Source organism: Nannospalax galili, unplaced genomic scaffold (genome assembly GCF_000622305.1).
Source record: "Nannospalax galili isolate Female #2095 unplaced genomic scaffold, S.galili_v1.0 scaffold663, whole genome shotgun sequence".
NCBI lineage: Eukaryota > Metazoa > Chordata > Mammalia > Rodentia > Spalacidae > Nannospalax > Nannospalax galili.
Window position 1 is genome coordinate 884093 of NW_008351881.1, and position 10524 is coordinate 894616.

Here is a 10524-nt window from a genome sequence, read left to right on the forward strand (position 1 = left end):
ACTGGCATATGAGCGGGTACACACAGTCTACTCAGATTTGGCTTTGTCATGATTTAGTAACAAACTAGGTAAATGGAACTTTCTCAAAATAGGATGAAGTACTGTATAGAATCAGCAATACGCTCATAAATGTTATCATAAATTGTATACCCTAAACCTGTAGGATTCGGGCCGTGTCTAATTCACCTCTGCCTTTTCTGGGTATAGTCAAAAATGAGGGGGCATTCATATGAGAAGAGTCCCAGAGGTGCGGAGGAAAAACTGTGGAGTAGGCCTGCTGAGGTGGGGGAAAGAAGAAAAAATGAATGACTTTGGGGCTGGAGGCAGAGAAAAGCAGAAAAAGGGCACCAAGGGCCAGGTATCTTTGCTAAGGAGAACGTCAAGCTTCAAACAGAGGGGAACCAAATTCAGGGATGTTCTGAACAAGAATAAAAGTCAGATTCCAATAAATTTGGGCAACAATTGCTTAAAGCATCATCTGAATCTGCAAAACAGCACTTAGTAAATGTTGATTTTACATATTTTTAGGAAGGTCATTTATTAAGAACGCAACTCGGGAAGCAGGAGTGCTGACACGCACCTGTAGTCCCCAGCACTCGTGAGGCAGGAGGATGAGCACTTAGTAAATGTTGATTTTACATATTTTTAGGAAAGTCATTTATTAAGAACGCAACTCGGGAAGCCAGGAGTGCTGACACGCACCTGTAGTCCCCAGCACTCGTGAGGCAGGAGGATCAGAAGTTCAAGGTCATCCTCTGCTATATAGCAAGTTAAAAACCAAGCTGGGATACAAGAGACCCTGTCTCAAACAACAACAAAGAACCTTAGAACATGTTACCCCCCAAAGATGGCATTTCGTGAATATCAAGAGAACATGTTGATCAGATCTGAGTTTCTTAAAGCTCATGCCCACTAGAGAAGAGGGCAATGCAGTGACATCAAAACTGTGTACAGGAAGCTCAGTCCAAGCAAAGGATGCTGAAGGACCGTGCAGGCAGATGCTAGGAGAAAGAAAGGAAGAGAATACTTATTCCATCACTGAGATAACCAAGATCATTTAAGAGAAAACATTCCAAATTATGACTTTTATTATCACATCTTGAGTATTTTCTCTTTGTGTGTGTCTTTGAAAATATATCAAATTCAGGTTCATCTGGAAAATAGTAATGAACAGATTCAAATACATTTACACAAACATTTCTTTCTCTTAAAAGCAGTAACTGAGTATGCATACAGTATTTATTCAATTTGCCATTTCAATTGATAAGCATTTTAATTTAAAAACATTATGAACCCAGTACTAGATGAAATTTTTACCCCACATTACCCCCAGTAATTTTACCCCACATTACCCCCAGTGCTGCTCAATGAATCCTGGAGTTTATGATAATAGATTACTTTCTACAAAAGCATGTGGTTAAATGTGGTTTGCATATGAAAAGCATTTTAGAAACTTGGGCCCAAGGACTTAGATGTTAATACTCCATAAGACCCATAAAAGAAAAAGTAGCTTCCATGTGACTCTATTTTATGTACCATGTCTGATTTAAAACTTCAGGGTGCCTTGCTGTCAAAGAAAAATAATTTTCCAAATCATCAAACAAATATAACATCCTGAATTTTATTATTTATAAAACCATAATTAATAAGAAATGGTTCTCTGAAACCATATCCTCTCCCCTCAAAAAAGTCCCAAACTAAATTTTTATAAAACAGGTTAAATGGAGGGAAAAATATTAAATCATCCATCTGTTACTGATAATGAAATTATCAGGTAAGCAATAAAAACAAAATATCTTAGAAGTCATTATAATAGCCAAAGCTTCCCAGATAAAATTGTGTGGGACAGGCTGCCCATGAATAGAACACCTATATGTCAGTCCCCTGGCAGAATTCCACATCTTTGATGAAAGGCTGCTCTTCAGATATTCCTGCTGGATCTATATTTCTCTTTATAAAAATGCTTTTTATTCCTTAACCAGTGGGTGGTATGAAAATGCCAGCTTTTGTAATTTTAAAAATCATTTTTGGTGTAGATCCTTCACCTAACCATGCCCAGGACTGAACCTGGATCTCGGATGCTCAGCACTGCCTTGGAAGCTTGACACATGGCACTGAAAAACAAAGGTCAGCTCCCCAACCCCTGTGGTGAAAAGCATTTCCCAGCACCTCAGCTCCCAGCAGAGAAGGGAAGAGAATTCAGAAATGACACAGCGACCATTAATATATTTTTGCCTGAATTTTTGTTACAGAAGCAACAAAGTCACTGGGTAAACCTGTCTGCTCTACGCTTTTAAAAGATAGGCTTTTAAAATTTTTGTTGTACACAAGAATGAGGGGTTTAAGAGTAGAGTAAGGACTGGAGAGATGACTCAGCAGTTAAAAGTACTGGCTGCTCTTGCAGAAGACCTGGGTTCAAATCCCAGCACCCACATGGTATCTAACAACCATCCATAACTCCAGTTCTGGGGGATCTAATGCCCTCTTCTGTTCCCCACAGGCATGGCATGACACAGGTGTACTTACATAGAAGCAGGCAATAGACTCATGCACATAAAAAATAAAAAATAAAAAGAGTGGAGTGGGTTAAATCAGGAGGACAGCATTGTCTGACTTACAATCATGGCTCTCAGATCTGTCTTTCCACAACTGTGTATTCAACCTGGAGCAAGCTAGTTGCCCTCTCCAACAATCAGGTTCCTTTCTGTAAAATTATGACATAGAGGTATCTAATTTATAGAAGCATTTAATTTATATAGCGTTAGAGATTAAAAGTGACTCTGAAGACAAAGTACTAAGGAGAATACTTGGTAGCTCAGTAAGTCTTCAGTCAACTTTAGCAAACATCACTACCAGGACAATTACACACCAATCCTATTGTTACAATGTAATACTGATAATATTAAAAAAACCTTTCTCCATAAAGGAATACTGATTGTCACCTATCTCGGGGGCCAGAACAATATTGGAAGGCTTATTGTTTAGTTTTGTTTTTAAGGTACTAGGGATTGAAACTAGGACCTCTCCCATACATTAGTCAAGCACTCTGTTACTGAGCTAAAGCCCTTACATCCCTAGCCCATCATCATAAATTTGTAATGGATGATTATCCTTCACATTCATCATTTCAATTAAATGCAACTCGCATGTCTTTCATTCAATTCAATTCAAAGTAGAGGATATAGCACTTGAGTTGAGCATCAAAAGATAAGAGGACACTTTGACAGGCTTCAGTGGATGCAGGTTAGGGTAGCAGATAAGGAGAAAAGAGGGATTCCATGAGCAGTATTGGAGAACCAAAGAGACGTCCATGAGCAGAGAGAGACCCCTCCATGACAACACAGAACCCACTCCTCCACAGAAGCAAAGCCCCTGGGGGCTATGGTCAGAGTTGGCTGGACGTGCAAATTACAGTTAGGCTGCAAAGGACTGTGCCTTCCGCACAGGGTATTTAGCACTTGATTATGTAGACATGGAAATCTTTGCATTTCAGAGAAGAAATAATAAAACACAAAGAAAACATGGGACGCTATATATGGATTGCTGAGCATCGAAGCGCATGGTAAAGTCAGAAAGGGAAAGGAAGCCATAAAATACAGAAATTACAGGAATAGAATCCACAGAATTGGATGGGAGTAAGAATGAAAGAAAAACGGTGAGAAAAGATGGGGCCCAGAATTCTAACTGAGGTCTAAGTCAGGTGAGGTATGGAGGAGAGGAAAACAGGTAGGAATAGGTACGGGAGACAGTATTTAGAGTTTACAAAGCAGAGTTTGGGATTCAGGACAGTCTTCCTCTTCTCAGTGGTCTGTCAATCTGATAGAAATTCAGGACTGGAATGTGACAGATGCTAGGAAACTTACTTTGAGGGCAGTCTATGCAGACATTGTCGGTTCTAGACTAACTAGACATGCATATCCTAGAGACTGTAAGGGCAGGGACCTGAAGTCAGCTGTGGATAAACCAACATTCCAAGAGTTTAGAATGGAGTTGGAGGATCCAAAGGACAAAACATCAAATTAAAGGGGAATTCGGTGCTGATAAAGATGGTGAAAATCAGGGAAGAGGCTCAGAAAGGGTCATTTCCACCCATGGGGTATTTGCAACAGAAGTTGCTCCCAATATTTCATTCCTATGAGAAACTATTACAACACCCTCCAAGGGGAAAAAAAAATGACTACATGACCAGTAGATTTAGACTATTTGAGATATTTCCAGGTGATTATTTCTTGTTAGCCAAATAATCTTGATAAAAGGTTCAAAATAAGATATAAAACAATTTATCTAAAGAATTAAATTTAACGACTTTGAACAGAAAACCTGAATTGGTAGTACCCCTCTTAAAACCTTTTAATAATATTTAAATTCAGGTACGGAATGTATTTTAGTGATTAGTGCTCACCCAATATGTCTCTTTTGTTGAGTGAAAAATGGGAAAGATGGTGAAAAATGTGTTTTAAACATTGACCTATAAGACATTGGATCAGCATTTGATGTGTCTAGTCTAGCTTCTTCCTGTGAAATTGTACTGGTGGGTCTTAGGAAAGACAGAAGGCAGTAAATTCCTATCTTCCATCAACACATTTGACCTCAGAGCAAACCCCACAACTGGCTACAGGCACCCACCATCCATCACTGCTCCTGAAACCTGATCTTTCAGGAAAGGACAGCTGTACCGAGTAAAGGGCTGAGCAGCTTTCTAAGATGCACCACGCTATTTTTTAAGGCACTTATTTTAGTTCCGTATTTTAATTAACTGCGTTTCTAAGCATTTCTTCCCCCAAACTGCAGTTCCACATCAACAACTATCCTCAGGAACCTATTAATTCATTCTTGACTTTTAAAGGAAATGCTCTCTGTATATATTCTAGGTGAAATCATTTCTAGCTTTTACTTTGAAAGCTGTGTGAGATAAGTGGTGTACTGAGGCATGCTAATACGCACAGACTTCAATGAGCATGCTTGGTGAGGGAGATTGTTCTAGAATCTGCAGTAATTACAACAAATCCACAGCAGAATGCCAAGAAGGTATGTGCAGACACCTATACCCAAAGATCTGTTTCTTAACTCAGGTGGCAATAGGGGAGCAAACACGATCCAGAGAGATCTTTACCACAAACCAGTGCTGTTGAGTGGCAAATGCTTATGACAATGCTACTGCATTCCAGCTTGTGGGCTTTCTGTTATCATTATCACTTGTTTTATTTGAGACAGGGTCTCCCTATAGCCCCAGGTGGCCTGGAACTGATGATGTAGACCAGGCTTGCCTCAATCTCACAGAGACCCACCTGCCTCTGCCTCCCCAGTGCTGGGATCACCACACCCAGTTAAGAATTTTTTTTTAATTTAACACATAAAGTAGGACAAATTTATATTACCCCATTAGCTGTAACTTCATCAAAGGTGTGGCTATTCTGTCCATCTTACAGATGGCGAAACTGAGGCTCTGAAATGGTGCCTCCCTTTCCGAGACTCCACAGAGGAGTGACAGAAGTGAGACAGGCAGAGCACTTCTCACAGAAAGTCTATGTTCTGTCTGCTGGACCTTAAGGAGAATGGAAGCAGGTTGGCATTTCCCAGGAAGTCTCTTGTAACTTATAACCCAACATTACAGATGATCATTCTATATATTTTAAAAGATGATTTCTACAAATCCCAAAACAGGACTGGGAAACTGACTTTTAAAATACAGTCTTCCAATCTCAAATTGGTTAGCTACCACTACACTAAAGAACGTAGCTCAAAGGCTGTTTTTTCTTTTAAAAAGAGACAATGAAGATTTTATAAATTCAACCAATCTCACGAAGTTGACAGATTTACGAAGGTTAAAGCCAGTAAACAGCAGTGTTGCAAAGGTCACAAGGCCCCTGACACTGCTCTGTCAAAGCTGCAGCAACGTGAAGAAGTATTTCTGGTCAGTGAGTGCAAGGAACTCCGAGAAAGCCAGGGAAGCTCAGAGGGTGCCTGGCTTATTGCTACTGCAGACCAACAAGGCCCTGCTGGGGACACAGTCATTAGCAAAGGGAAGCTAGTCTTCTGTGCCACAGGTGAGGAGTAAAGGGCACCTAAGGGGTTGGTCCCGTACTGTTCACCTGCCTGTGCTCATGGCCTGCCCTTTGCGGATGAAATAAGCTGCCTTAGCTTTTCAAATTGTCATCCTTTTATTAATCTATTGTCTGTGACATACAGAAATTTGATTTAGCGGACAAAAGAAGAGGTTAAAAGGTAATTCAAAAGCTTTCTTTAAAAAATATTGATATACACCTATTAAATACATCAAGATCAAACTAATTAAGAACAAGCCACTGAATTATCTTGGGGATGACATTGTCCCAGTCAGTCCATTTTTCCCCATGAGTTTCTTTCAGAAGCATGGTGGTATACACAAATCTAATCCTTCCATTACTTTAATGTCTACGTCTTAAGGATATTTTACAAATAAAATCTTAACAGAAGAAAATGAAAATTGTTAGCTACATGAAGGGAATGGTGATTTCTTAAAGGGGAAACAGGAGAAACAAGCCTTCAATGTAATGCCATGATTTGCACCTGGTAGGCACACCTCTTTGTACCCCAGTCTCACCTCCCTGTTGCCTCACTACTACGTAGGTCACATAAGGTCAGAGACTGCTACAACATATGAATATATGCTCTTTGACCTTGCCGAGACTTAGGACGTAAAGGAAATTCTGAACTGTTGCACCGAAGGCTATGATTTTACATAATGAGCAAACAGTAAATACTAGTCATATATTTGTTGAGCTTAATTGTGAAGGACTCAAATACTCTTTTACTTTTTTACCAAACGGAGAATTTAGACATTTTCTTTGCCATGACATTTTAGTGTTACCAACTCCTGATTAGAAACAAATGAAATTATCCACATAGAAAATACCCCCAAACAAACCCATCCTTTGGCAGAAATGTCATTGTGCTATAAAATTACAGACACTTAGGCAAGTGATGTTTGTTGCTATGAAATTCACTGGCGAATCCCTTCTAAGCAATCTCCTTCCACATCACCAGACTTCTTCATTTGAATTGTTACACAGGAACCCTCAGCCTTGTAGTTCACAGAGAACAACTCCTCTCTTTGGTCTTTTTTCGCAAATCAGTGGTAATATAAAACAGAATGTTTTAAAACACTAGCTTTTGATTGAGGCTGCAAATTGCCTTTGTGCCATCACAGTTATGTAGCTTTCCTTAACCAAGACACTTTCTCCAAGAGACTAAACAGCATGAAGACGGAACAAGGAAAAGTTAAATAACTGCATGTAGCAGGAAGAGATCCCAGTATGCATGGCATAATGTAGCCTCACTTACTCACACTGACCTTCTCAATTAAGAAACTACAGTCCTTTTAAGAATATAGGAAAAAATAAAGCATTCATTGGGCACTTTGGAAAAACCGGATACTGTATCTTTATATTTCATACCTTATATGTCTGGATTTGTAACTATAAATATATTTTGTGAACACTCCACTGAGTATATATCAAACTTAAAGTGTATTCTCAGAGAGTTTTGAGTGCTAGGGCCAAGAGCTATCTGTACAGATTTTAAAGCTATTTATTTACCTGAAGGAAGCCTGATGGTATCAGGACCACAAGTTAGAGCACAAACAAGCTTCAACTCTAGACTACCCTCCAGCACACTGAAACCAAAGAGAGGTGTTTTTAAAACAAAATCGCCTCGAGAAATCCATCTTCTTGGGGTGGTACTTTACATATACAACTGTGTTAGTTCTTTGATTATCCAAAGAATCGTTGTAAATATAGAACTGTTCAGTGGTTTGATATATTAAGCTTGGTTTGAAGGAAAGCCAATATGCAAATGCTTATAGTGTGCTCTTTTTACAAAGAGTCACCCGTGTCAGTTTGAAAAACTAAAAATCAACAAAAGATGAGTGTAAGTATACTTGACCTTATTGCCTACTGTCCATCAAGGCTGGCACAACGGGTCGATTTCAAATTTGTGAAAGTGACACTTCGAAACGCACAGTGCATCTTCAGTCCGAGCCCTTGTGTACTGACTAGAGTGGCGTTGGGGCCTCAGAGTCTCTTTCCACACAAACCTGCACAGCACTTGCAAACCTTGTTTAATCACACCATCAATCTATGCCTACACTTCCTTTAAGGTAATTCCGCTTCATTTATCTTTTAACCACACATTATGCAAATAATATTCTTCTCAGATCAGTAAGGAAAAGTTATCATTTCGTCTTGCTCAGTTTTACCATACATTAAGAAACTGCTCTCCTATATGAACTTGTACAAATAATCCTTTTCTGTTTGATACTCTATGAAAACTCACCCTAACACCACCATAGTGTCAGAGGATCCCTAAATAGAATTTTTGAAACATCTGTCAATCAGCATCTACGACTAATATCAGAGCATGGGTTCATGTTTTTAAAGAAAAAAGCAAAACCTGGAGGGATTGCGTATTTAAATCGTTCTTAAAGGTCTCTCTAGGAAGACTTTGCATAGTTCAAAACAGGGTGTCTCCTGAATATAAGAACAGTTATACAGGCCCCTAGTGGCTTAGCAAATAGCAGCAGATTTGGGGAATCCAATTTTTACTTCTGGACTTTGAGGCATTTTGGTTTTAGATGAGTGTCTACCCTAAAAAGCACACCATATCATGGCATTTAATATTTTAAGCAGTCCTGCATCTGTAGTTATTTACCTCAATGTATAAGTTAAAATATACTGCTGCATTCATTTCTCACACTAATTGTCCAACTGCACTAGCCCAAGAATGCTTGCCACATAACCCCACAACAAAACAGTTAATCTATCTACTTTTTTACATGTCATTACAAAGCAATACTTCACTCGAGGACATTAAAATACATGTGAGAGCCACTTTTCCTTTCTGAATTTCATTTCTATTATATCACCATTAATAAGAGTTTTGTATGAAGTGTTCACTATTTAAAATTAGATACAGATAAAAAGTAAATGATACTTTCTACAGTGATAGAAATCTCCATGTGTTTCCCAACAGCAGCCAGAGATAAAACTGGCACTGTGCTGCACCTATTTAAAAAGATTTACAATTAATGACACCCTGTCATTCTCCATCCCCTTGCTGTCTTTCTTTCACAAAAGAAAATTCGAAGCGGCACATTTACAGCTTTTAGCAATTTTTAACTGGACACAATCTGACAGCTGAATTCATGAAACTGACCAGCTTGTCAATTTCACACTTTGAAAGTACAATAATAGCTGATAACGTGAGGGTGAATTTAAGAAATCTGTCACACAATTACTTAGCTCCATTGAAAAGCTAAGTACAGTGCATAATTATGGGAGGCGGGAGGTAGGATTTTATTGTCCTTTTAGGATATCTGTTTCAAGAATTCGGACACCAGAGCAGGGAAAATGTGTTCCCTCTCTGCTACAGTGCCCACCAGGGGCATTTAGTTGTTTTCCAAATGATTATACCATCTAGAGGCTTTTCCCTGGACACCGTCGCAGGGCCTACACAACTGGGATCATCTTAGATTCTTATAAATTAGAGAACGTTTCAAGTTTTGGTATATTACCCTGGACTTAGTCAAGTTGAGAGCTCGGTGTGTGCAGTGTGAAAAAGAGAAATCCTACCGGTCAGAAGTAGGTCTGGGTGGAGGAACTCTCCATAAATGTGGTACAGAATGGTTTTTTAAAAAAACCCTAACAAACAAAGTCCACATTTTGTGGCTAAACGCAACAGCGAATCTGTGAACTCCTGAGCGGTTACTAGTTACTAAGAGGCTGGAAACAACTGACCTGCGGATCTTAATTCAGGAGCATAGGGTATGTGGGCTTGTAAGAGGAAAAATAAACAGTTTTAAGAGGAAATACTTGGGGAGTGTTCCCTAGGAATCTATCCGGGATTTAAGATACAAACTGTGGATGAGGCTGGGGGGATAATTCACTCTAGAAATCCAGGTAAAGGGAGAGATTCTTGGCAAGCAGAGCCCTGGGAAGCGATCTGGAAACAATACAAGCGGGTAGTGCTAGTCCGGGTTTTGAAGAAGGGAACTTCTATTTGGAATCTTAGAATAACACAATTAATGAAACCCAAGCTCACACTTACTGTTCAAGGTTTTCTTAGGCAGAAAATAAAACTGACTTCACTTGTTAAATCCAATCCACGACGCGGAGAGGCCAGGCAAGTTCTGTACGTGTCTGTGTGGACGCGACAAGAAACGCAAGAAAGCGAAAAATCTTTGCTTGGTGCCTTTCTTTTCGATTGTTTCCCGCAACTTTGAGTCTTCGCCCTACGTTGTGAGTTCCTCTCCCTGGGAATGAGTGATCCCCCTGGCAGAACTGAGGGCTCGGATCCAGGGGGAAAATCCTCCAAACCAGCCCCCGCGAGGGCCACACTTTGAACCCCATGATACGCACTACTTCGGAGGGAAGCATCCATCGCCCCCGCCGCTGCCCTCCTCCCCCCGCGGCGCCCCGGGCCCCCGGGCCGCGCCCGCCCGCGGCCGGCCTCGACTTACCTGCCCATGTCGGCTCGGGGCAGCCGCCG

The 10524-nt window shown here is 40.1% G+C and overlaps 1 protein-coding gene across 37 annotated transcripts in view; it reads right to left on the bottom strand.

Annotated features, from left to right (window-relative positions):
* The window catches only part of Ptprd (protein tyrosine phosphatase receptor type D), a 547004-nt gene extending 536480 nt beyond the window's left edge, over positions 1-10524 (bottom strand). For 36 of the 37 annotated variants that reach the window (XM_029553923.1, XM_017802123.2, XM_017802122.2 and 33 more), the window contains exon 1: positions 10496-10524. The gene's annotated coding sequence lies outside the window, so the exon portion shown is untranslated. Of the gene's footprint in view, positions 1-10083; positions 10132-10495 lie in introns of those variants that run through there. The other variant, XM_008848789.3, reaches the window with a different exon arrangement.